General features: G+C 45.3%; 1 long non-coding RNA gene across 2 annotated transcripts; it reads right to left on the bottom strand.

Moving 5' to 3' along the window:
* LOC127679344 (uncharacterized) lies at nt 1-27,481 on the bottom strand. Of its 2 annotated transcripts, XR_007976745.1 has the most exons (5): nt 27,330-27,481; nt 26,657-26,809; nt 5,068-5,204; nt 441-518; nt 1-190 (listed from the first exon to the last, which is right to left on the bottom strand). It is a non-coding gene; the product is annotated as an uncharacterized LOC127679344 (long non-coding RNA). The 2 variants fall into 2 exon arrangements; XR_007976746.1 differs by having other exon boundaries at nt 1-518; nt 27,330-27,479.

Below are 27,481 nucleotides of genomic sequence, written 5' to 3'. Positions count from 1 at the left end.
GGTCGTCTTTCTGTGACACCCTTGAGGTTATCGTGAGGGAGGTGATAGCTACCACTGATGAACCCTTATCACCCATAAGAAAGCTCACTGTTTAGGACCCATGTTAATCTTGCATCAGACCTTGGTCATTTTATCAGCTTCAGAAAAACAATCAATGATCAACCAAATTGGGACCTGAATAGTTGTTTTCCTGATGATTGAAGAGGTAACATCAATCAGAGATAGAGGTTCTGACCCTCGGCATTACTCCAAAAACAAAAGAACATTAGGGCCCCTGTTCTCCCTGGTCTTTGCTTCTGATCCCATCACTGTGTCTCCTCCAGCAGGACCTGTGGATCTGTTCTGTCCTTGGGTTTTCTCTTCCTGCCATCTTTCCTGCTCCCATTGTGATTAACTCTGACATGGGCTGGACCCACCTCATTCCCCAAGTGGTAACTTACCATGGATGTCATCACTCCATGCTGTAGGATTCTCATACAGTGTTCCTGCCAGTATTGTCTTAGTCGGGGTTTCTATTCCTGCACAAGCATCAAGACCAAGAAGCAAGTTGGGGAGGAAAGGGTTTATTCAGCTTACACTTCCACACTGCTGTTCATCACCAAAGGAAGTCAGGACTGGAACTCAAGCAGGTCAGGAAGCAGGAGCTGATGCAGAGGCCATGGAGGAGTTACTTACTGACTTGCTTCCCCTGGCTTGCTCAGCCTGCTCTCTTATAGAACCTAAGACTACTAGCCCAGGGATGGTACGACCCACAAGGGGCCCTCCCACCTTGATCACTCATTGAGAAAATGCCTTACGGCTGGGTCTCATGGAAGCATTTCCTCAAGGAAGGTTCCTTTCTCTGTGATAACTCCAGCTTGTGGCAAACTAACACACAAAATCAGCCAGTACAGGTATTAATCTATTTCACTGTCACAAAAGCCCTATGGTATAGATGTCAACCCCAGCCTTTCAATTCTCTCTCTCTCTCTCTCTCTCTCTCTCTCTCTCTCTCTCTCTCTCTCTCTCTCTCTCTCTCTCTCTCTCTCTCTCTCTCTTTCTAAGACAGCATCTCACTGGACCTCTCTATACAGACCAGGCTGGCCTTGGACTCATAGAGGTCCACCTGCCACTGCCTCTGCCTCCTGAGTGCTGGAATTAAAGGTGTGAGCCTCCACCACACTCTTCTGTCTTTCAATCACCAGCAAAAGCATCACATAACACATATGCTAACATCTGTCCTCTGTCCTTGCCAAAGAGCTTAGAATCAACTTCAGAATCCATAGCTCAGCTGTCCAGGGAAACACTATCTGTTCTGAGCCCTCTTCTTACCTCCCTGAACACACGCATAGCATACACATAGATATTGAGACACACATTAATAATAATAATAATAATAGTAATAATAATAAATGTAAGGCTGGGCATAGTGGCACATGCCTGATCTCTGCGAGTTCAAGGTCAGCCTGTTCCATATAAAGAGTTCTAGGACAGCCAGTGCTACATAGGAAGATCCTATCTCAAAAATTAAATGGTGGTAGCACATGCCTTTAATTCCAGCACTTGGGAGGCAGAGGCAGGCAGATCTTTGAGTTCAAGGCCAACCTACAGAGTCTACAGAGTGAATTGCAGGACGGTTGGGGCTATACAGAAAATCCCTATCTCTAGAAAACAAACAAACAAAAAACTTGACTAAACAAAGAAAGACACATGCCCTTTCCCACAGCATGAGGAGGCAGCGGAAGGCAGAGACCTGTGAGTTCGAGGACAGCTTAGTCCACACAGTGAGCTGTAGGACATCCTGAGCTATGTAGTAAGACTCTATCACATTTTTAAAATTATATATGTATATATGAATAATATTTAAAAGTCAAGTAAATAAACAAATAGTCAAGGTCTTCAATCCTAGCATAAAAGGAAAAATAAGTATGACTAATTTCATGGGAAAATGGCCTATTGGAATACAGTCCCAGTAGATTATATAGAAAACTACTCTAGGTGGGCCGGTGCTGCATGCCTTTCATTTTCAGCACCTGGAGACAGGGGCAGGTGGTTCTCTGTAAGGCCAGCCTGGTCTCCATAGCCAGTTCCAGGACAGTCAGGACTAAGGAAGACCTTGTCTCAAACAACAACAACGACAACCACAATGACGACGACAACAACAACGACAACAACAACAACAACAGAAACCTTCCTATGGGGAAAAAATGTGTATCTATTAATTTATCTGTTTTTATGACTTAGCTTTAAACCATGAAGCTCTGTTTCTTTGCTTCAGGGATTTTATTTTCTTCCTCTCCTGGAGAGAGGTATAGAAATGTGAGTGTACAAGAAACAACAGCGCTCACTGGGCGAGACCAAGGAGATGAACCCAGCATGGCCGCTCTATTCAGTTCTTGGCCTCTGACCTCAGCCTCCTTCTTCCCCTCTTTGTGTGGAGCAGGATCATTCTGGAAAGAGCTGCCTACTGCTGTGCTCCACAGAGAAGCTATTATCTCCGACTCCCTGTACAGGAAGGTGAGGGAAGATTCGAGGAGTGTTTTCCTATGGCCTACCTTGGGCAGGAAGAAGTTTGACTTCTAGGATTCATATTGGGAAAGAACAAAGACAAGAGGCGGGTTGCGGTAGGGAGATCAGAGACACCCTGGTTGTGAGGCTGCTTCTAAGGACCTCCAGTGTCTGTACATAAGTTCTCCGCATGGCAAAGCACCACAGTTTGGAGATTCATTTTTTGACCTCCGACCGCATCAAAGTAGAACAAGAATCTAATCTCTTGGGGGGGGGGGGGTTGTCAGCTTGCTTTTTGTCTCGTTTTGTTTTTACACTGCCCCACTACGGTATCCCCAGCCGGCCTCAGCCTCCACTCCAACATCCCCAGTTCGGGACTTTAAGGCATGAACCACTATATCCTGGGGATTCAACCCAGGGCTTGTGCATGCTAGACAAGCATTCCAACCAACTGAGCTACATCTCTATCCTCAAAGCTACCTATTCTTAAGTTACAGCTTAAATAAAGGTGTGAAGGAGGAAATGGGTAAGTAATTTAAAATGGAATAAAAAAATAACTTCTGTAATGTGTGTGTGTGTGCGTGTGTTGAGTGTATGTGTGTGCACATATTACTAAGGCTTAAACCTAGGGTGATAGGCAAGGCTGTGGTGTGTGTGTGTGTGTGTGTGTGCGCGCACACACATATTACTAAGACTTAAACCTAAGGCGATAGGTAAAGCTATTGCTTTACCACTGAGTTATATTCCCAACCGCCTTCCTTTCTCTTAAACAGGGTGTAATAATACTTGAGATGTCTACCTACTGAGTAAACCCCATGACCTCTCAGTGAGTCCGGGCTGGCAGTTTCAGACTGAAGCCTTCACAGTGGAGCAGAAAGGCCTATATTCTGGGCATTCATTATATTTCAGGGCATGGTTTGGGATGTCCTACTTTAGACTTTTGCGGTCCCCTTCCAGTGCCTGAGAACACCTAGGTGTGTTGGCACTGTAGCAAACTGCAATGAACTGTCCTTCCTCAGGGTGTCTCCAAGGGACTTTCACCCTGCCTCCACCCAACCCAAGCATTTAGTGTTTCATTCAATGTCAAACTGCCTGTGTGGAGGAAGCCTATCTGGAAGGAGATCCAGTCAGTCAGCCCACACAGCCACCATACCTCAATTCCACCTATGTTCAGTGTCAGCCCTGGTGACGGGGATTTATGTACAGATGTGGTTATAAAAATACCGGAACTTAAGAGTTGGGTGGAGCTCAAAAGTCTACAGATCTAATCCACAGCAAGCAGCAATTGCCTCTGCAGTCTGGCATCCCATCTCTTTGGACTCCATTAGATCTTGAGAGCTCACGCCGTGTGGTCAGTGTCCACTGTGGTAGCTGTTTGATTGTTTGTTTGTTTGTTTGTTTGTTTGTTTTGTCTTGCTGTAACAAAATATCCGTCAGAAGAAACTTAAAGGGAGAGGCTATTGTGGAATTACTGCCCTGGGGATTGTTGCCTTTAAATACCTAGTTGGGGTTTCTACCCCACTCCAATCATTTAGTTCCCAAATAAAATACAAAGAAACCTTTATATTTATAATAAAGCACTAGAGCTGGACAGGTACCAACCCTCCATGCTGTTTGTCTACTCTGGTGATCCCCTCTTTGATCTATTTTTTGATCACCTCTGGTGATCCCCAAGATATCACTGGCTGTGTCCTGCCTGGGCAACTCCCACACATCAGGCCAGGCCTAGCGGCCATGTGCTCAATGTCTATGCTAACTTCCATACCAACTTCCTTCTTCTTCCTGGTCCCTCAGATGCCCAGTCCAAGAACTTTCAATATGCGTCCCTCTCTTCTGCCCATCCCAAGCTAGAGGCATCTTTATTAACCAATCAAGGATAACAAAGGAGGCAAGGTTTGTACAACAAAAGTTGGTGTGTGTGAGAATTCACTCATCATGAGGTAACCAGGTCTTGGGATACAGTGTTTAGCATTTGAATACATAGCAGCACTAGACCACCTCCAACACAAAGCTTTATTTTTGCCCATAGTTTTTAAAGGGATATTAATCCGTCATGGCCAAGGAGCCTGAGGCAGCTAGTCATATTGTAGCCACAGCCCAAAAGCAGAGAGAGGTGAAGGCTGGTACCCGGCTCCCTTTCCCCTCTTTACCTAAGCACTCAGTCTAGGACTCCAGCCCTACGATGCTATCGCCATATTTAGGTGGGTCTTTCCTCCTGAACTAAACCTCCCTGGAAGTGGCCCCATAGATATAGTCAAAGTCGAAGGTCTGTCTCTTAGGTAACTGGAATCCAGTTAAGTTGACCGTCAAGGCTAATCGTCATGCCTGCCCACTGTTGTACAATATTGTCCCTGTGCCACCCAGTAGCACTGGCACTTTTTTGAAGGCATGGAAACAGGCCTAACTCCTAGTTCACATTCCATTTAAGCTTGGAATTCTGACATTCTGGCTCAAGATTCTTAATAATTTTTGCTTAAAGCTGTTTTCAAAATATTCATAATGTCCTTGTCTCTCTCTCTCTCTCTCTCTCTCTCTCTCTCTCTCACACACACACACACACACACACACACATCCCTCTACCTCAAGTGCATTCGATTTTGTCTTGCTGAACAGCCTTTCCGTTGAGACTAAGTTCGTCTTCAGCAATTGAGCCACACATCCCTGGAGATGTGGCCAGTGATGTAATGAGTGCAGAAGGGTTTCCTCCCCGTCCTGGGCTGTAAATAATGAAAGATCTTAGATATGGACTCTAAAAGCTGCGCTGGGGAAATGCCGCAACAAATCTAGATGCTTGGTGCTCAGGCCTGACACCTGAGATGAACCCACAGCCCCCTCCAGCCTCCACAAACACACTAGTGGCACCAGCCAGAACTTGCTTCTGTGTACACACAAACACAATATCATTTTATAAATTAATAGTATGATAGTAGGGACTTAAAGACCACAAACTGTACCCCATATACATCTCTTCTTTCTCTGAAGAGAACACGGGTTAGCTCAGGCTGGCCCAGGATGATCTTGACCTCCCAATATACCAGACTTTCCCTGTCCAGGGTTATAGGGATTTTTAAAAAGAGAATATATCCTCAGCCTGCCCCTAAGAAGAGGCAGCACCCCCAGAAAAAGGGCTATTTCCTGAGAGTTTCGCATCTATCTTAAATAACCCCATTCTAATTGTTGTTTTTTCCAAGATGGTTTTATTTTTATTTCATGTATATGAGTGTTTGCCTGCATGCATGCGCGCGCGCGTGTGTCTATTACCACGTGTGTGCCTGGTATGGTAACCGTGCCTGACTCTCCGGAGCTGGAAACAGAAGGCCGCGTGCACTGCCATGTGGGTGCTGGGACCCAGGCCATCTCTCCGGCCACTACTTCTTTTATTTTCCTCCTAATCAGCCTCAATTTAACTCAGTCCACTTTATTTTGTTGTTTATTTGGAAGTCTTGTTTTGCTTGTTTGTTTGAGACAGGGTACATTCTTTAGCCTAGGCATGATACCGCCTAGGCGAGCCTCAAACTCTTATCCATTCTCCTGTCTCAGTCTCCCAAGACCTTGAATTACAGGTGTGAGCCACCCCTTCTGGCTTCCATTATCAGTCATTCTTGGGGGATGGCAGGGAGTTCACCACGGGGTTTCTCTATGCATTCCTGGCTCTCCTGGAACTCAATCTGTAGACCAGGCTGGCCTCAAACTTAGAGATCCGCCTGCCTCTACCTCCTGAGTGCTGGGATTAAAGACATGCGCCACCACCTCTAGACTATCTTAACTGAAAAAGTATTGAGTGTTTTTCTCTATTTTCTCATTAGAAGGATCAGGTGTGGGAGCGGCTTTGCTTCTGTCACCAGTGTCCCCTCTGTAATTCCCTTACTGTATGTATCTGTAGGTTACTCTCTTTAATGAAGAGGTCAAAATACAAACTAGAGACATTAAAAAGAAGGGGTGAGGATTAGAGAGATGACTTGGGGTTCAGAGCAGGGGCTGTTCTTCCAGGGGACTGGGGTTCGATTCCCAGCACCCACATGGCAGCTCACAAACATCTGAGACTCTAGTTCCAGGGGATCTGACACCTCACAACCTCACAGAGATGTGCATGTAGTCAAAACACCAATGCACACAAAATAACGATAAATAAATTTTTAAAAAGAAGGGGCATAGCAGCCATCAATGACCCAATCTCACTTACTTACTTTGATTATCTGTCTATTTATTTTGAGTCATGGTCTCACCGTGTAGCCCTGGCTGGTCTAGAACTCATTGTGGAGACCAGGTTGGCCTCGGACTTAGAGACCCATTTGTTTCTGCTTCCCAAGTGCCGAGATTAAAGCCTATGTTAACACGTTCAGCTATTCTGATGATTGTGCTTTTAAAATGAATAAAGAGACTTCAGCTGGTTTCAATTGTGTGTGTGTGTACTTCTCAGTAAAGTAAGAAGGGATTAACCAGAAAAGCATTTGCGTGTGCGTGTATGCACACATGTTCACACATGCATGTGTGTGCACACACACAGAAGTGTGGAAGAATTGATACCAGATTGTCAGTAGTAACTACTCTGTAAATATATACTGCAGAAGGCAGTATGGCTACCCAAAGGGAAATAGCCATTTATTTTAATAAATGACAAAGTCTCATTGTGTACTCCTGGCTGACCTAGAACTCACAGCGATCCACCTGCCTCTGCCTCTACCTCCCAAGTGCTGAGATGAAAGGTGTGTTGTTCTACCATGTCCAGCCAGAAGTAGCAAACATTTTTTTTAAGAATCACAGCAGAACAAACATAGAAAGCAGCTGAATTTGGTGACTCACATTTGTAAACCCAGCATCACGGGACAGAGGGTTCGAGTCCAGCCTATGCTAGCAGGAAAGGGTCTTTCTAAACAAGCAAACAAATACAGTTAAAGACAGAATCACCAGAGAGAAACTGGTTTGTTTGTTTGTTTTTAGAGTCAGTGTTGGGGTCCAGCTAAGCTCATAAAGTAATTACTGCACAGACATGAAAGCCTGGGTTTAGATCCCTCGAGCCCACGTAAGAGCCAGGCTCAGTGATGGGCACTTGACATCTCACCCAGGGCTAGGCTAAGCTCGGGTAACCAAAACAGACTAGATGTAGAAGCTAATGAAAACAGGAGTAACTTGACTCCTCCCACCCATCAAACACCCTGGCTATTAGCTTCCAAATTATATGTCTAGCCTGGGCTTCACCATTGAGTCCAAGGCTATACCTCCTCAGAATTTCCCCCAGAACATTTCATAGACATCTGAAAACAAAATGTATCCATACCTGGACTCCTGAAATTTACCCCAAAATGTCTTATTTGGGGACAGAATCTCACACAGTAGCCAGGCCTAGAATTCACTATGTAGCCCAGGCTCCTCTCAAACTCATTGCAATCCTCCTGCCTTGGCATTACAGGCATGATCCACAACACTGGCCCAAGGTATGTTCTATTTTTTTGTTTCTTTCTTCCTCCTCCTCCTTCTACTCCTTCTTGAGATAGAGTTTCACTACACAGCATTGGTTGGCCTCCAACTTGCTATGTAGAACAGGCTAGCCTCAAACCCACAGCCACTTGCTAGCCTCTGCTCTCAAGTATTAGCTTCAAAAACATCCATTACCACGCTCAGCAAAACATGTTCTTTCCACAGCCTTCCCTATTGCAATGTGGTCAATCATTCCAGTCTCCGAGTTACTTTCCAAACCTGCCAGCACACTCTATCACTACCCAGACAATGATGAATTAAGAAAGTGCAGGAAGGGGCCTGGTGAGATGGCTCAGTGGTTAAGAGCACCAACTGCTCTTCCAAAGGCCCTTTAGTTCAAATCCCAGCAGCCATATGGTGGCTCACAACCATCCTTAACAAAATCTGACACCATCTTCTGGAGTGTCTGAAGACAGGTACAGTGTACTTACATATAATTAATAAATAAATCTTTAAAAAATAAGTAAATAAAAATTTAAAAAAAAAAAAGAAAGTGCAGGAGGATGACCACGATAGAGGTGAGCAAAAAAAAAAAAAAAAAAAAAAAAAAAAAAAAAAAAAAAAAAAAAATCAAAGTGCAAATCAGAAAACTTTGTCTTAGATAGGGTTTCAGTGCTGCAGAGAGATATGGAGACCACAGAAACTCTTTTTGTTTGTTTGTTTTTGTTTTTGGCGGGGGGGGGGGGGGTGGTATCGAGACAGGGTTTCTCTGTATAGCTCTGGCTGTCCTGGAACTCACTCTGTAGACCAGGCTGGCCTCGAACTCAGAAATCCACCTGCCTCTGCCTCCCAGAGTGCTGGTATTACAGGCATGTGCCACAACTGCCCGGCGAGACCACAGAAACTCTTACAAAGGACGTATTTAATTGAGGCTGGGTTACAGTTTCAGAGGTTCAGTCCATTATTATCATGACAGGAAGCATGGTAGTGTCCAGGCTGATGTGGTGCTGGAGACTGAGAGTTCTATCTATATCGTGATCCACAGGCAGCAAGGAGGAATTGTGTGCCACACCGGATGTAGCTTGAGCAAAGGAGACCTTTCGTTGAAGCCCGCCCCTACAGTGACGCACTTCCTCCAACAAGGCCACACCCACTCCAACAAGGCCACACCTCCTAATGGTGCCACGCCCCATGAAGCAAGCATTCAAATACTTGAGTCTGTGGGGACCATTCCTAGTCAAACAACCACAATAGTCATCTGCCATTTAATAAGAAAGGCTAGGAATTTGAAAAACATCACATATAGCTTCAAAAGGTTAATTAATGAATTGAAATGACAAGAAAGATTACCCAACACTTTTTATTAAACTGCACACCAAAGCATGATGTCAGAGTTTCATTGACTGGATTTAGAATAACTGTGGAGACACACCTCTCAGCCCATCTGCAAGAGAATCTCCAGAGAATTTTTTTTGTATATATATTTTTTTATTTTCTGTATTCTTTGTTTACATTCCAAATGATTTCCCCTTTCCCAGTTCCCCCTCCCCATATATCCCATAAGTCCTCTTCTCTCCATCCATTCTCCTATCATTCCCATCAAACACCAAAATTAAATCAGGATCAAATAGATCATCTAAACAGTCCCATAACCTCTAAAGAAATAAAAGGAGTCATAGAAAGTCTCCCAACCAAAAAAAGCACAGGACCAGATGGCTTCAGTGCAGAATTCTATCAGACCTCCAAAGAAGACCTAACTCCAATACTCTTCAAACTGTTCCATAAAATAGAAACAGAAGGAACACTATCCAACTCATTCTACTAAGCCACAATTACGCTGATACCAAAACCACACAACGATCCAACAAAGAAAGAGAACTTCAGGCCAATTTCCCTTATGAATATTGATGCAAAAATACTCAATAAAATTCTTGCCAATCGAATCCAAGAACACATGAAAACGATCATCCACCATGATCAAGTAGGCTTCATCCCAGGGATGCAGGGATGGCTCAATATAAGGAAATCCATCAATGCAATCCACTACATAAACAAACTCAAAGGAAAAAATCACATGATCATTTCATTAGATGCTGAAAAAGCATTTGACAAAATTCAGCATCCCTTCATGATAAAAGTCTTGGAAAGAACAGGAATTCAAGGCCCATACCTAAAGCAATATACAGCAAACCAGTAGCCAATATCAAACTAAATGGAGAGAAACTTGAAGCAATCCCACTAAAATCAGGGACTAGACAAGGTTGCCCTCTCTCTCCATATCTTTTCAATATAGTACTTGAAGTTCTATCTAGAGCAATTAGACAACATAAGGAGGTCAAAGGGATACAAATTGGAAAGGAAGAAGTCAAATTATCACTATTTGCAGATGATACGATAGTATACTTAAGTGATCCAAAAAAACTCCACCAGAGAACTCCTACAGCTGATAAACAACTTCAGCAAAGTGGCAGGTTATAAAATCAACTCAAGCAAATCAGTTCCCTTCCTATACTCAAAGGATAAGCAGACTGAGAAAGAAGTTAGGGAAATGACACCCTCCACAATAGCCACAAACAATATAAAGTATCTTGGTATGACTCTAACCAAACAAGTGAAAGATCTATAAGACAAGAACTTCAGGTCTCTCCAGAGAATTTTAAATGAGATGGAAGGCATACCCAGACTTTGGCTGGCATCATCCCCACAGGACAGGTTCCTACCAACCCAAAACAAAAGAAAGAAAAAGAAGTGTGGAGAATCCAGTCACATGACCCTGTCTGCAGGAATGTCTCCATGGTGACTGCATTCTCTTCAATCATGAGCCAAAGAAAGGCTTTCCTTAAGTTGCCTCTCACATGCATTTTGTCACCTCAATAAGAAAAAAATGAGCTAATACAGAAGCATCCTCAGGAGAAAAGTTTTCTTTGGCCCTTGATGCCTCTTACCCATCAGTCTCTGCTGAGACGGCCCAGAAAAGTTCAGATTTCTCTTTCCCAAAGCAAGTCATAGAAACCAGAATGCTCCCTGAAGCCAGCCAACCCCAAAATAGTTATCTTTCTGAATAGGAACCAACCATAAATAAACTCCCGATCAACCGCCTTCAGGGCTGTCTCTGGCTTCCTGGACTCTGAGATAGCCACCAAAGGAATTGAGACAGGACAGTCACAGTGTGGTCAGCAGATTACTGCAGAGGAGAGAGAACCACTCTCAGGGCAAAAGTGGCCCTGGCTTTGTGAAATTTATCAATTTTTAAGAACAGATGGCTTTTCCTACGGTGCTGTTTTCCTGTCCAAGTGATTGATGGGCTGGTTTGATTGATCTTTATGGAAGGAAGCACTGATCTGAATTGTCTGCTCTCTGAAGCCAGTAGCTGGATAACGATCTTGGAACATTTAGATACTTTTGTATTAGTGACTCTCCAGTCAGTTCACAATGTCACCTCTCCGCCAGAGAACAGAGGCATGACTCAGAGCCCATTCTTTCCACCAGCGGTGTTTCTGTTTGGTCCATTTTTGGTTGGTTGGTTTTTTTTGTTTTTTTTTTTTTTGAAACAAGTTTTCTCTTTGTAGCACTGGCTGTCCTGGAACTCACTTTGAAAACCAGGCTGGCCTCAAACTCACAGATGATTTGCCTCAGCCTCCTGAGTCTTACAGTGTCTATTCTAGGTTTTATAAGCTGCCAATCATGAATGACCTCCAAGCCTCCTAGTAACTAGGAGCCAGTGAAATGGTTCAGAGGGTAAAGGTGTTTTCTGCCAAGCCTGGAGACCTGCGTTTGATCCCAAGGTCCCAATGATAATAGGAGAGAACTGATTCCTGAACTCTGTCTGATCTCTACAAGCATGCCATGTTATATCACATGCTAGTATGAACACACAGGTACACATGCACACACAGGTGTGTGCACACACACAAGCTCACACACATATATGCTCTCACACACAGGCACATAGGCATACACACACACACACACACACATACATGCTCACACACACATGTTCACACACGTACTCCAATGTGCACACACACTGTTTTTAATTTTAAATAAGCTAGTTATGTAAGACAATTTGTTTGATTTTGAGTTGTAAGACCCCACCTCCATTCCAGAACTGACCATGCCCTCCCCCCCACAACAAGGAAGAAGAAATTCTGGGACTGAAGAGCCAAGAAGAATGTGGCGCGTCCGACCTTGCTGGGCACCTGCCCTCCATGCACCACACGAGCTCCTACCCTCCTTGCTCAATCTCTGATCTACAAGTCCGCCCATCCAACCTAAGATGAAAAATGGATAGGTAACCGGGGTCTTTGGGTCTTTGTTACAGCCTTTCTCGCCAGTCTGTTACCAGCTGGTGATAACTGTTTCAAATCTGAACATTCTGAGGGAAAAGCTAGCATTCCATAGAGAAGGAAAGGGTACGCACAGGAGAGCAAAACCCAACATCATGGCATGGGCTCTGTTTATGCCACCGGGCCTGTGAATATGTAAAAGGCTTTTATAATTGCAAGACAAAGCTAAGCCGAGATGGGAAGTCAGCTATTCCTCAAGTGAAAGGCAAAGGCCAGGTGTATCAGGGGAGAGCGTCACCACAGAGAGGAAGTCAGCCTGAGGGCCTCAACCCAGAGAAGCTCAGGACAGAGCAGCTCTGCTCTCACAGATGGCCCAAGCTCAGTTCCCAGCACCCACGCTGGATGGCTTACAGCTCTAGCTGAGGAGCATGCTAAGCCCCTTCCACAGGTGCCTGCACTCACAGGCACACACACACACACACACACACACACATTTTAAAATAATAAAAACATGGGCTGGAGAGACAGCTCAGAAGTTAAGAGCAAATATTGTCTTTCTAACACACGTGCTGTGGCTCACAACCTCCTGTAACTCAAGAGGAGCCTATACACACACACACACACACAGAGAGAGAGAGAGAGAGAGAGAGAGAGAGAGAGAGAGAGAGAGAGAGAGAGAGAATTGTTTAAAATATAATAAATCATATCTTTAAAAAAACTCAGTGATTTGCTTGTTCCTCTAATAAGAGGTATTGCTAGGCAAAATTATATTACAAAAGTAGTTTAGCCCAATGTAATGATTCCACCTGTAACCCTAGCTCTTTACATGCTGAGACTGGGGGAGGGGAGACAGGTTTCTAGGTGCTCTAGGACAGCCTGGGTTACATAGAAGAGACCCTGTGACCCAAACAAAAATGAAACATCGAAGATTCCTGAATTATATCTGTGGGTTGCATTGCTAATGGTTCTTAACAATTATCATTATTACTATGAAAACTGTACATGTGTACCATGATAGAATACAGCAAATAAGTGATCGAACTTGATATTTTAAGCTATTACATGCGACATATACATAGACAAGCAACAAGTAAGCTAATGAATAAAGAAACACAAGTTGAGAAAGTTAGGTGAAAGAAACGATTTGTCTGGTTTAGAAATAGGAGTCCCAGGGAGGAGCAGTGGCCCATATTTGGGAGGTAGAGGCTAACACTGAACTGTCTTGGATGTATAAAACTCGACCTCAAAAAGGAAACAAGAAAGAATTATAAGCTGTGACCCATGACATGCCTTCTTGTTTTTATTAACCTGATACCATCTCTCTCTGCAAGGACGCCTAGCATGACTCCCACTAAGAAGCTATAATGAGCTCTGGGGACGACTTTTAACTCTAATATCACATTTGCTCCTAGAACCTCAGTGACTTAAATGGTTTCCTTGGTGAGCAGGACATCTGCATGTATAGTGGGCTAGAAAACAAGGAAGACGCTAAAACCTGAGGTCAAGAAAGGTCTAGGAAGCAGTTTGAAGGGAGTCTTGTGACACAAAGATGGGGCACTCCCCATGGGAATGGCTGCAATAGCCACTGTCGTCACACAATGTGCTCATAGTTTATAATTGTAATTTTTTTTGAAACCCTCATTGATCGTCTCAGAAACTTGTGTAAAATGACTAAGTCAGTCACACATGCATCTAACCCCAGCATTCCTAATGCAGTCAGGGGACGCTTGAGTTCCAGACCAGACAGGGCTACACAGCAAGAGACTGTACAGAGAGAAGGAGACGCGGAGGAGGGAGGGACAGAGAGACAGAGACAGGTGTAGATAGAAGCTTCCATGGTGGCCATGAGGTAAGTAGTAAGGTGCTTTTCTCAGATAACCCTGGGCATGCTGGTTCACACCCATCATCGTCTGGGAGGCTGAGGCTAGCACACTGCTGTGAGATCCAGGGCAGCCTGGGCAACAGAGTGAAACCTGAAAAGAATCAAACAAGAAAGGTCCCAGGCGTGGTGACAAGAATGAGAAGTGGCAAGTGTGAAGTCTATGACAGTATGACAGTGGAGGGTTCTTCTTCCTAGATGTTAGACATCTTAAAAAAAAAAAAAAAAAAAAAAAAAAAAAGAACAACACAGATGAATCTCTGAGTTCAAGGCCAGCCTGGTCTACAGAGCTTGTTCCAGGATAGCCAGAGCTACCCAGAGAAACCCTGTCTTGAGCCCTCTCTCACACACACACACACAACACACACACACACACACACACACACACACGATGAGAAAGGCTTGTGAAGATGGCTCAGGGGGAAGAGGTTTACTTCTCTCTTCCTCCAGCACCAACCACATCCGATGCCCTCTTCTGGCCTCCATTGGTATCTGTGCAGGTGATATACATACATAATCATAATGATAAGAGGAGAAGGAGGACAAGGGGACAAGGAGAGAGAGAGAGAGAGAGAGAGAGAGAGAGAGAGAGAGAGAGAGAGAGAGAGAGAGAGAAGAGAGAACAAATAGATGGGCTTAGATTAAGCAGGCAGCCTAAGGCACTGTGGGAGTGATACACTTTCCAAGATACATTTTAAACAGCCTCCTATCCTTTATAGCCACAGGGCAGAATCGGCTAGAAAAGCAGTCCTGGGGTTTAATCACCAGCCTTGCAGAGTTCAAGAAGAACTGCAGGACAGCCTGACTGGTAGATCTTGTATTTCAAGGTCAAAAGCCTCCTGCTGTGACAGTGCTGAGACTCAGAGACCAAAGAAGAGAACCTTTGGGTGCATACACCTGGCAGCCTTGAACCATAGGGCCCACCCCATCCTCCAGACTGACTGATGCTCCTCCCTCTCCATCTTCCAGACTGGCAGATGCTCCTGCTGCCCTTGCAAATAGAGAGCCACTTCCAGTCCATGGAGAAACCAGAGTGGACAGCACCCGGAGCAAGGCTTCACAAAATGATGTTAGTCCGCTTCTTGAGACCTAAGCTAATCTTCCTAGCTAGCTCAAACTATGGTGAATTAGTCACTGTTCAAGCCCCTGGCCTACACATCTAATTTACCTCAAGCCCTAATCAATGTAATTGCCAGGCAATACTATCCAGTCATAAAAAAAGATATGCTTGTATTATTTCTGACAGTGCAAATGATCTCGGAAGACATTATGTTGTGTGCAATAAACCAAATATGGAAAGGCAAACTGTGCATGATCTGGTAGGGTGTGGACTCTAAAACAGTTCTGTCATGAAGAATAGAAACATGCTCACTACTCAGAGAGCCTGAGAAAAGGGGTCAGTGGGTACAAAGTTACAGGGAAATAGGAAGGTAAATTTTGGTATACAAGACCACAGCTAAAGTTAGAAAGTGGGAGAAATAGGTTTTGGATTCTAGAGGCAGGGTCTTGAGTTGAATCCCAACCCTAGGCAGACCTGAATTCACTCTCCAGGCTACCCCAAGTTCAAGGTAATCTTCCGGTCTCTGCCTCGCAAGTACTAGGATTCTAGAGAAGAGCCACCATATCGGGCTTATTATACATTGCAAACTGGTTAGAGAAAGGGTTTGTCGTCACCTCACAAGCAATACATGATAAATGTCTGAGGAGATGGGTGTGCTCATTATCTCATGTGAGCTAATTATCACATATGTGTTTGTGCAAGGGAAGAGTGCACGGTTGGGCTAAGGCACCGGCTCAGCTGTAAAGAGCGTTTGCTGCTCTCCCTGAGGACCAGAGTGGATCCCAGCACCCATGTCAGGGGATCCACAACTGTGACTTCAGCTGCAGAGGATCTGATACTCTCTTCTAGCTTCTGTGGACATCCACATACTCGTGGTATACAAAAATTTGACACACACACAATAAAGCAGTCCATTGTTTCCCAAAAATACGTGTGTCTGTTACTCATCATGTCGCTGTGCCAAAATAGAAAGCAACTTAAGGAGAGAAGGGTTTGTTTTCACGCACAGTGAACCATCAGGGCAGCCGGAGTCTGAGGGACCGCTCACATCCACAGTCAGGAAGCAGAGAAAGACAGACACTGATGCTCAGGGGATGTCTTCCTTCTTCCCACTTCATTCAGCCTAAGGTCACAGTCCTTAAGATGGTGCTGGCTACTTTTAGAGTGAGTCCTATCTCGTGAGGTAGACCAGTCTGGAAACTACCCAGATGTGCCTAGAGATGTGTCTCCTGGGTTATTCTAAATCCCCTCAAACTGACAATGAAAATTAACTGCAACAATATGCATAATTATTGCATCAATTTTAGGGCTAGAAAGGTAGCTTAGGCGTTCAGATCAATCGCTGCTCTTGCAGAAGACCTGGGATTGATTCCCAGCACCCACATGGTGATTTACCACTGTCCACCAGTTCCAGGGGACCTAACATCCTCTTCTGACCTCCAAGAGCACCCATGAATGCATGTGGTTCATATTCATGTGTGCAGGCAAAACACTCCTACACATAAATAAATAAACCTAAAAATAGTTTAAACGTTATAAAAGAAACTTAGACCTGGTTAACATGGGTCAGAATCGATGCGTGTGGAGAGCTCAAGGACATTGGTCTGAAGATACAAGATGAGCAGTGACTGATCTGTCTTGACTGAGCCTTGATGCCTTAACAAGAAGGAAAGGGGGCCTGGATATGGCGACAGTCTGCTGTGACCAAGAGAGGCAGGGACTGCCTGTGCAGTGCCAAGAAAGGAATCTGTAGCCAGGTATGGAGGCTCGAGCCTCCAGTTCCAGCACTCAGGAATCAGAGGCCAGCAGAGCTCTGAGAGTCTCAGGCCAGCTGGAGCTACACAGTGAGACCCTGTCTCAAAAGAAAGGGAGGTAAGGAAGGAGGCGGGGAGAGGGAGAGAGAGGGAAAGAGGGAAAGAGGGAGGGAGAGAGGGAAGGAGGGAGGGAGGGAAGGAAGGAGGGAAGGAAGGAAGAAGGGAAGCAGGGAGGGAGGGAGAGAGGGAGGGAGGAAAGGAAGGAGGGAGGGAGGGCGGAAAGGAGGGAGGGAGGGAAGGAGGAAGGGAGGAAGGGAGGGAGGGAAGAATGGAGGGAGGGAGGGAGGGAGGGAGGGAGGGAGGGAGGGAGGAAAGGAAGGAGGGAGGGAGGGAAGGAAGGCAGACTCCAGAAAGTAACGCTGGGCTGGCTATAGGGATGTGTAAACCTGTAATCCCAACATTTAAGAGACAATGGATGAAGAATTACAGGGAACCCCGGGCTACAGAGTAGGACCCTGTCTTAAATTCAAACAAACAAACAAACAAAAACAAAACACCAAAGAGAGTCAAAGTGATCAGTTAGTGTGATGCTGACCAATCCTGAATGAGCCAAGGTGCCTTGACCTACCCAGACCTATGGTAATAACTAACAGACAATTGTGCTATCAGGAGCGTGTACACAGCCAGCCAGTAGGCAGCAAGCACTATCCCATTTACTTGCTGTTAAGGGTTGACTGTGAACTCCCCCACCCCCAAACATGCCTCAGCTCATGGTTTGGAGCACTCTGTACCCAGCTGTGATGGTGTTTGGGAGGTTGTGGAGCCTTCAGAGCATGTGAGCCTTTGATGGCTGCAGGGAGCGGGCCTTGAAGGTTACACTTGCCTGTACTTCCTGTCTGAGCTCTCTGCTTCCTGTGTGCCACCACACCGAACTGTGAACAACCATCTTAGACACGAACTAAGCCACTTCTACCAGGATGGACTGAAACCCTTGAACTTTGCCCCAGATCAACTTCTCTCCTTCCGATTGTTTTTATTGGGCATTTTGGTCACAGTCACTCGGGAAGCAACCAGTACTCTTGCTTAATACAATCAACAGAAGGCTAGGCAGTGACAGCCAGGAAGTCACCAAGATGGGCAGTCCCAATCCAGTTCCCAGACTCAGCTGACCAATAAAGTAGGAAGCCTAACCTTTGATAAGGATCAACAATTATCACTATACATACAGTGTAGTAAGCGTGCCTATTCCTTCCCCAACAAGACATGTCTGTGCACCAAGAGGAGTGGCTAGGCCTCTTGTGGGATATAGGAGACACACTGTGGGCTTGGGCTGTGATGCCAGAGCACCTGAAAAGCCACTGTACCTTCAAGTTATAAAAACCAGGAGCTACACAGACTCCTGGCCAACAGCCAGCCCACAGCCACCTTATGCTGTCCATTAGCCCACAGCCACCTTATGTGGTCCATTAGCCCACAGGTGTTTGTCAAACCCGTGACCAAGTGTAGAAGTGGGAAACCGGGAAAGCCTTCGGATCTGTTCCTCCAGCCATTTTGAGAGACACTGTAGTAGGAAGGTCTAGAAGCCTTGAAACAGCCCACCCCCTCCTCTCAGAAAGAGGAGAGACTCTCTCCTACCCACTGCTTCGCTCCCCGCTGTGTCCTGCTACCTGTGATCAGTCACTGCCCTCAAGTGTTAGATGAAAAATTCAATAAATTAACATTTCATAAATATACAGCATTGGAGACAGTTTGTTGAAATCACATACCATCCTGCTCTATCCTGCCTCAGATACAAATGATCCCTACACCCTCCGCCCAGTGCATGCATCCCCGCTGTGTGCACTACCTGCCCCCCCCCCCCCCCCCCCGCCTTCACTGAGTAACTGTCTCATCATGTTAACTGCTGTGAAACTGGGATGCATGTGTTCTCATGACCTTTATTTTACTTAGAAATGAATGGCCTCAGAGCATAAAATGGTGACAATGCAGGCAGGCCTTCCTAAATACAGTGTCTCTCTAAATTAAAAAATTAAAATTCTCCACTTAAGAAAAAGGAAACCATTTGCTGAAATTGCTCAAACCTCCATTTGCATTGTCAGTCTCATTTTGTTTGTTTGTTTGTTTGTTTGGGGGTGATCTGGGGGGTGATGTGTATGAGGGGGTTCATGGTGCCACAGTACTTCGTAGAGATGATCAAAGGATGGATTTGTGGAGTCCGTTCTCCCCTTTCACCTTTAAGTGGGTTCCGGGGATGAAACTCAGGTCACCGGGCTTGCAGGGCAAGCGCCATTACCCCCTGCACAGTCTCCGACTCCTCCATTGTTGCCTGTCTGTCTCTTATCAGGCCTAGCGTACAGATTAAACTCTATGGACAGACATGAGTCAGATGACACAGAGCTTATGTAAGAACGATGCTCCCTAGGGTTACAGGGATTCGCTGGGGGCCTTGGAACATAGTCCTTGTGGATATGGGGTGTGGGGAGCTACTTTACCACACTGGGAAGGAATTAAAGTCTCCTTCAAGAAGAGAAAGGACAGTAGGCGATGGTCATGGTCTCACCGAGTTCTTGTTTCATTCGCCTGCTTAACTTTGTAAAAAAGCAAAAAACAAAAAAGTAAAACAAAAATCAGTCTCTGGCTTTTGTGATAGTACTCTGAACACAAAGATGAAACAGAGCAACAGCGCCCTCGGCTGTTCCTCAATTAGTGGTTTGTCTCACTAAACAGACAATGCAGCTCCTGTTGTGCTAGCACATTTGCTCTCAGAAGTAGAGTGGACCAAATGTTTACATTCGTGTGTGTGTGTGTGTGTGTGTGTGTGTGTGTGTGTATGCACTCGTGTGTGTGTGTGTGTGTGTGTGTGTGTGTCTGTGTGTCTGTGTGTCTGTGTCTGTGTGTGTATGCACACACATGTGTGTGAACACTTCTGTGTGCCCTTCCATGTATCTGTACATGTGCATTTAGTGTGGACGAATGTGGGCGAATGTGGATGGTCCAGCACTCATTTACTGTCTCAGCCCTGCGCTGTGCTGCTTAGCAGGACGCCAGGAATGTTGCATGACGGAGCCGTGCCCTCACCCCACCCAGACCCATGCCAGATCAGGTGTATCTAGTGCTGAAGGACTGCAAGCTCCCCCTGCGTGACCACAGGTTGAGTCAAGGGGGCAGTGGTGGCATCCCTGAGTTGTAGCCACAGCCGGGACCCCACACTGAGCCTGAGAACATTGAAAGTCTGCTTAACCTACCTCAAATCTTACACAAAATGTGTGTGTGTGTGTGTGTGTGTGTGTGTGTGTGTGTGTGTGTGTGTGTTGTGGGGTGGAGTGGCTGGCCCTGATTTAGATCCACACATGGAAAATAATACTGAGAAAATGTCTATTTAGCTAGCGAGTTAATTTTCTTGAACACAGCAGAAATTATCCTGGAGTATATCTTTCGAACTCTATTGTGCAGATTTAGCAAGCAGTCTGATTGTCATTGCTGTGTGACTCGTTCCTCAAATGAGGTTCCTAAAACAGCAGCCCGTTTTCTTATTCTCAGGGATCCTATGAATGAAAAATTCAGCCTAAGCACGGTGAAGATAACACTTCTTCCTGTATTTTTAATTTTTACTATTCATTCATCTACCCATTCATTCATTCATTCATTTGTTGAAACAGTTTCACTGTGCAGCCAAGGCTGCCTGATACAATGTAGACTAGGCTAGCCTCAAACTCACAGAGATCTCCCTGCCTCTGCCTCCCCAGTGCTGGAATTAAAGGTATATACCACCCAACTGGCTGAGAAGAAAATTTCTCTGCCTGTCAAAGTCATGGTAGGGGCTTTCCAAAGATTTCATGTAGGGGCTTTCCAAATGTTTGAAAGTTTCTCTTTTTTTAAATTCTGAGACAGCATTCCTGCCCCCCACCTCCTAAGTACAGGGATTGTAGACACACATCACCACATTTGACTAAAATAGGAAAGTTTGGGGTTTTATCCTTATTGTTTGTATTTATTTATTTATTTATTTATTTATTTATTTATTTGACAAAATGTTGTCTATCCCAGGGTGGTCTTGATCTTGCTATCTATGTACCTGAGTTTCAACTACTGTCACCCTGCCTCACCTCCCAAGTGCTAGGATTACATGTCTGAGTCATCATGCCAGGCAATTCTGTTTCTCTTTTAAATTTTTAAAAATAAAAATGGTTTTATTTCATTATTATTCAAGTACCTTCAAAGAGGTAAGGTGCAAGTTACCATGTGAAATATGGGCTTTGGGGAGCCCCTGCTGGTCTGAGCTGAGCTTTGGGGACCCCCCTGCTGGCCTAGGCTGGACCTTGGGGACCCCCACTGCTGGCCTGGGCAATTCTCTACCTACTTGTCTCAAAATCTGCACTGCACTGGCTTACCTTTCCCTAGGGACGGGAGTCTTGGGGATTTGATCCACCATCTTGGACTACTAGGCAAAAGTTCTATTAGTGAGCTATGTTTCCAACCTCACTTGGGGTTATCAAAAAAGCTTTTCCATGTAGTTTCCCCATGTGGTTTGAATTTCTTCAAATATGGTGGCCTCAAGCTGTGAGCCTTCTTCATGGAGTATAGGGCACTGGTCTAGTTTTCCATTGTTGCTGATTTTAAAGCACCAAAGGGGAGTGAAGGGTATCCATGACTTACTTATGCAGGTCACAATCCATCAAGAGAAGTGAGTAAGAACTTGAAGCAGACACCAGGGAGGAACGTGGCTTGCTGGCGTTCATCTGGGCTCAAGCTTGGTTAACTCTCTCATGCAGGCCACTGCCGCCTGCCTAGGGAATGGTGCTGCCCACAGTGGGCTGCACTCTCCAACAATTAACAATCTGGCCAATCTGATCTGAATTCCACAACCAAGACTCCCTTCTCAAATAACCATAAGCTCTGTCAAGTTGACAGTGAAGGTTATTTAGGGGAGTTGACATTTCTTCATAAGAGGAGGAAGTATTACTGACGGTTAGGGTCTGGGATGGGTGTTTGCAAGGTTTTTTTGGTTTCTTACTCAAAAAATTGAAATAAAGAATCACACAAAGTTGTAAAAGTAACAAGAAGACATTGTTTAATACATGGTGATAAAGCAGGTCAGACATACTGTCAAGACAGTCGGGGGCTCTGGTTGTTTCGAGCTTCCTTTTATGGGGTCCCCCAAGAAGAAAGGTTGGTTACCAGAGGAATAGTCTGGGTGGCTTGCTATTTCATTTTTTAAGATTTATGTTTTACTTATGTGTATGACTGGGTACCTATATGAGTTTATGTGCACCCTATGAGTACAGGAATCCATGGAGGTCAGAGGGCATCAGAGCCCCTAGAACTAGGGTTCCACACAGTTGTAAACTACCTGATGTAGATGCTGGAGAACCAAGCCGGATCCTCTGAAAGAGCAGTGAGCACGCACTCTTAGCCACCGAGGGATGCCTCCAGTGACAAAGATTTAGTTTTAGTTATGTGTATGTGCAGAGGCTGGGGCCTGGGTCCCCTGGAGCCCGACTTGCAGGCAGTTATGAAATGACCCATGTGGATGCTGCGAACTAAACCTGAGTCCTCTGCAAGAGCAGTCTAGGCTCTTAGCTGCCGATCCATCACTCCAGCTAATCTGTTATTTGAATTGGAAAATTAAGTTTTATAATTACTTCCTCTAGCCTGGCAGTCATAAGACTCGCCTTTAATTACAGCATTCATAGGAGGCAGAGGCAAACGGATCTCTGAAGTCAAGGCCAGCTTGTCCTTCAAGTAAGTTCCAGGACAGCCGGGGCTACACAGAGAAACCCTGTCTTGATACCCTCCCCAAAATGTTTCCTCTTCTGTGCACGTCCCTTCCCTTAACACTAAGTTTCATCCTATGCACACACAATCATAAGCATATGATATATAGAGTATTTTCCCTAAAGGTTCATTTTGAGGACAAACTTTGATCTGTCTGTGCATGCACAGAAAACCAGTTCAGGCTGGTTCAAGGCCTTCCTACTCTCCTACCTGGCCTTAGTGGGTAAGTGGAGCACAATTGAATCGAATCTACATTTTCTGGCTGTTAAAGGGAAGATAAACATAGTCTATTATTCAGAGTGGGGTGTATATGCACTAGATGCAGGCTCCCAGGTTTCCCAGATTATTGCAGAGGAGTCTGAGCCTAGCCTGCACCCAACAGAGCCCGAGCTTGCTAAGATCCCCTATGCTTGCCTGCCTGGTAGGGTCACCAGACCGCATGTGAGATTCCAATCACCGCCCCTTCCTGCACCTCAGCTGCAGGGAGTCCTGACCAGATGCATATAGCATGTGACTCTAGGGGAGGTGGGAGGTGCCCTGCAGTTCTCTGGTGATGCAGCTTTTAATGAGTCATCTCCCACACCGAGGGTAAGCTTTTCAGGGACACAGCTGCACTGCAGTCACCCATGCTCCTACAAAGAACCTCAATAAATTCATTGTTTCTCCACGCTAGACATAGAACCCTTCCTTTGTTCAGTCCATCCCCTGTCTGGGGCGATGGATGTTTCTTTGTGTTTCCTGAGGAAAAGTCACACAGCACATGCCACACACCACACACATTACGCATTACACACCACACATCATACATCACACATACCACACATCACACGCACTACACAGCACATACAGCACACATCACATATCACACAACACATCTTTCAGTATATTTTGAATTTTTCTTTCTTTTTTCCTTCTTCTCCCTCTCTCTCCCTCTCTCTCTTTCTTTCTTGACAGGGTTCTACCATGCATGTAGTCTTGGCACTGACTGTGAACATCAGACTGGCCCCAAATTCACAGAAATCCATCTGCCTCTGCCTCTTGAGTGCAAGGATTAAAGGTATACATGACCAAATCTAGCTTATTTTGAAATGTGCATTTTCATCCAGAAAACAAAACAAAAAAATGGGTGGTAAATGGAAGCTCAAAGCCATGTCCAATACCTCACAAGTTCGCAAGTTCAAGACCAGCTTAGACTATAGCAAATCCTGTCACAAAAAGTATTTAATTAATTAACTAATGATTTAATACCAAACCAGCTGTCCTGTGGCCTCCACCCAGAATTCTGATTTGTAGCCAAGGGATCTGCCTTAAATCTTCCCAAATGATGTCGATGTCAGTGACTAGCTGGAATCTGGCACCTCCAGAGGGTCCCAAGTTCTTATATCTCAGAAAAAATAATTGGACGGAAACAAGAATAGCAGTGAGCTAAGAGGGACTTCACTAAGACAGGAAGCAGACCTTCTAGCACTCTAGTGGGGGAGGGGGATTCGAACAGCTTCATTATTTTATTAAGAACTAATTAATTTTTGTCTATCAATTTCTGTTTCCTGACTTCTTTGAGATTCAGGAAAACTGAGACGGCAGACTGCCTTAGTTAGGGTTTTTACTGCAGTGAGCAGACGCCATGACCGAGGCAACTCTTATAAGGACAACATTTAATTGGGTCTGCCTTACAGGTTCAGAGGTTCAGTCCAGTATCATCAAAGTGGGAGCATGGCAACATCCAGGCAGGCATGGTGCAGGAGGAGTTGAGAGTTCTACACCCTGTCCATACCCCACAGTGTCTGGAGGTGACCTGTGTTCATTACAATACTAACACAGGAGAAGACTGGCCACCTCAGGCAGCTAACAGAAAGCTCTCTAAACCCACCCCTACAGTGACACACTTCCTCCAACAAGGCCACACCTCCAAATAGTGTCCTTCTCTGGGCCAAACATATTCAAACCACCACATAAACTAATGAACCTAAGTACCTAGTAAAGGTGCATCTACACTGATTGAGTCAGCTTCCCTGGGACAGGAGAGTAAGGTGGAGGCCGGGAAGGGCTTATACAGAGACTGCAAAATCGCCATACAAGAAAAACCTGGGGGCGGGAGAGATGGCTCAGCGGTTAAGAGCACCGACAGCTCTTCCAGAGGTCCTGAGTTCAATTCCCAGCAACCACATGGTGGCTCACAACCATCTGTAATGGGATCTGATGCCCTCTTCTGCTGTGTCTGAAGACAGCAATGGTGTACATAAAATAAAATAAATAAATAAATCTAAAAATAAAAAGAAATACATAAAAAAAGAAAAACCTGTTGTTAAGGAGGTAGGCTGGAAAACACACACACATACACACATACCATATACACATATACTCATAAACACATAACACACACACACTCACACACATGCCCCTGACTGAGGCCAACTAGAACTAGAACAGACTGGAACTACATGTTCAAGGACATACCCCACTGTGTCTGGACGTGAACTGTGCTCATTACAATACTAACACAGTCCTGTGAAGACTTAAGGCAATGAGACACGCAATAAATAAAGTTACAGGTAGAGCACCATGTAACATAGTATGCACGGGAAAGCCCATGTGATACGAAGACCCTCAAAAACTCATGAGATAGAACACAGAAGTCAAACTCCTAGGTACAGTGCTTGCTGTCGAAGCTCCTAAACAAGAGTCTGCCCCGCCTGCTTCCTGCTCCTCAAAAGCACAACCTTTCGTGAGAAGCCTCCCCTGCTTCTGCTGTCATCCATGCGGCTCTCTCCAGTGTCTTGTTCCAGGACAGAAGATGCTGGAAGTCCCCTGAAGATGCCCACTGAACCCCAATATTTGTTTGTATTATACCCTTACTTCCGCATGTTTGTGAATGGGATTTTCTTTAAACCCACCTGTAGGAAACTGTATCAGTGGGACAGAGTTCTCTAAGTCAATCCTATTCAGGGGAAAGAGTATATAAAATGGCACACCCTTATGTATGGTATGATATGGTATGGTATGATATGATATGATATTGTATGGTATGATATGATATGATATGATATTGTATCGTATGATACGATACAATACGATATGATATATTGTATGTGACCACACAAAAGAGTCAGAACTGATGAAACAGAATGAATTAGGAGACCCTGCAGGGGCCTATCTGTTCAGTCCTCTCTTGGTCCTTAGTTATAACAATTCCTTTCTTTATTCTTTCTTTTCTTTCTTTCCTTTTTCTCTGGGGAACAGGGACTTGGTTTGAGACAAGGTATTTCTCAATGGAAGAATAAAGACTAAAAGGTCACATAGGGCTGGCAGATGGTTCAACAGGAGAGGTGCTTGCAGCCCAAGCCAGGCAACTGAATCCCATCCCTGGTACCCACATAACGGTGGAAGGAGAGAACTGACCCCACAAAGTTGCCACCTGATCTCTGCATGTGCCCTGTGACATACATGTACATAACCCGCACCCCCACAATAATAAATAAATATTTTGTTTTAAATCAAGATCAATCAACATAACCCTGTAACTTAACCTTCTTTGCCCATCTTGTCTCCACATAAGGCTGAGCTCAGCTCCACTGTCCTCTGACTACAGGACTAGGTTGGCTTAGCGTTTGGTTTCACTTGGTTTGGGGTAGGGTGTTTTTGGTTTGGTTTGGTTTGGTTTGGTTTGGTTTGGTTTGGTTTTGGACAGACTCTCACTAGGTAACCGACTCAGAACTCATGCTGTAAGCCAGTCTAGCCTCAGATTCACATTCATCTGCTTACCTCTGCCTCCTGAGTCCTGGGATTAAAGGCATGTGACACCATTCCTGGGCTGGTTTTGGGGGCAGGGGATATGATCCTCAATATGTATCTTTGGATGACCTAGAACTTAAAACAATCCTCCTGCCTCTGCCTCTCAAATGCTAGGATTGGAGCAAGCCCATGTGACTTTTTAGTAGGAGCAGAACACAAAGGTCCAACTTCATTAGAATTCTGATTCGTGCTGCTTGGCACAGACCTGCTAATCCGGCCCTTACTTCACTCCGTCTCCAGATGTGCTGTCCATGAAGCGTCCTGTTCCGAGCTGGTTCTGCTGTTTCACATGCTCCAGATGGTCCCTCTCCTGCCCATCGTAAGGATCACGACTGACATCCCCACAGCAAAGGGGCAGCTGTACAAGAGAAAAAGCATCACAAAATCACTTTGTCATCGTTTTACATGACCCGGGAGCTTTCAGGTGGCGGACCCAAAGACCCAAGAGACACCATCTGACTTTGTGCTCAAATTACATGAAGCAGGATCAGCCCTGTTGATATGTGGCTAGACAAACGGGTGGGAGCTGATGAAGCAGACGAATTGGCGAACCCCAGAGGGGCCTGCCTGTTCAGACCCTCCTTGGTCCTTGGTAGTCACAATTATTTGGGGGGGGGGGGGGGGAAGGGGTCGCCACAGGATTTTTCTCCGTATAGCCCTGGCTGTTCTTTGTATAACTTGACTGTCCTGGCATTCTCTACATAGACCAGCCTGACCTCAGATTTGTGGAGACCCAACTGACTCTGCCTCCCGAGAGCTGCATCACCCTGTCTGGCTGAGGGACCCAGTCAGTCTTAGGTTCGTCCTGTGCAGATAACCACAGTGCAGTGAGTTACTGAGTGCAGGAACAGCCACATGGCAACCAGACAGCATCTTACCGCTGCACATTTCCTATCCTCGGGTGCTTAGAGTTCATTCTTCCTTCTCTTCCTCGATGTTCCCTGGGCCTTGGGGAGGGGGAGAGAGTCAGCTGTCCCACAAAGGGCTGACCCCCCGCTTTCACTTTCAGCACATTAGCCAGTTCCGGGTT

Source organism: Apodemus sylvaticus, chromosome 2, assembly GCF_947179515.1.
Source record: "Apodemus sylvaticus chromosome 2, mApoSyl1.1, whole genome shotgun sequence".
Lineage (NCBI taxonomy): Eukaryota > Metazoa > Chordata > Mammalia > Rodentia > Muridae > Apodemus > Apodemus sylvaticus.
This window is presented reverse-complemented; position numbering and strand designations above follow the sequence as displayed.